Source organism: Mandrillus leucophaeus, unplaced genomic scaffold (genome assembly GCF_000951045.1).
Source record: "Mandrillus leucophaeus isolate KB7577 unplaced genomic scaffold, Mleu.le_1.0 Scaffold46, whole genome shotgun sequence".
Taxonomy (NCBI): Eukaryota; Metazoa; Chordata; class Mammalia; order Primates; family Cercopithecidae; genus Mandrillus; species Mandrillus leucophaeus.
In genome coordinates, this window is record NW_012104920.1 from 4223926 (window position 1) to 4224788 (window position 863).

Sequence of the window (863 nt, forward strand, 5' to 3'; positions counted from 1 at the left end):
ATACAAGAGTATAATCGCTGGAGTCAAATACCTTGGCTTTGGATCCTAATCCTGCCTGCTGCCAACCGTTACTTTGGGTAAGGCATTCAACCTTTTGTGCCTCAGTTTCCTCACCTGTAAAATAAGGATAATTATGGCAGCTATCTGACAGACCTGTTTGAACAATAGCGCAGGACGATACATGTCAAATATTTAGAACAGTTTCAGATCCTGTAAGTTCCGTAGGAGAGGCAGCCACTGTCATTATCACTCTCATCCTCACAAAGCCCTCACTGGGACTGCAGCCTCACTCTAGTGTCCTCTGCAGACCATTTACTTCACAGCCAGCTTCCCCCTTATGGTGGTGGCAGGACCCTCAGCCCCACCCTGCTCCCCTCTCCTGGAGCTGGTTTCTTATTCCCTCTGAAACTCTTTATTAATTTAGTTTTTTGTTTGTTTTCGTTTTTGTTGTTGTTGTTGTTGCTTGCAGACAGGGTCTTGCTCTGCAGCCCAGGCTGGAGTGCAGTGGTACGAACAGAGTGTACTGCAGCCTCGACCTCCTGGGCTCAAGCGATCCTCTCAACTCAGCCTCCCAGGTAGCCGGGGCTACAGGCGTGCGCCACCATGCCTGGCTCCACTGGCAACTCTGCCTCATTTTACCATATACCATCTGCTTTCCCCTACCTCCTTTGGAAATGTGAACACCTCTGTTGTTCTAGATCCACCCAGCTTCCTCTCTGAGTCCCTCACCTCCTCTTTGTCCTAGTGGGTTACACATCTATTTGCCTCCCCTCCCTGCTCCCATCTCTCCACCTCCTGTCTTTCCCAGCGCAGCCCAGAAACCAACACCCCTCCCCTCGCTCCCACAAAGAAGCACACAGCTG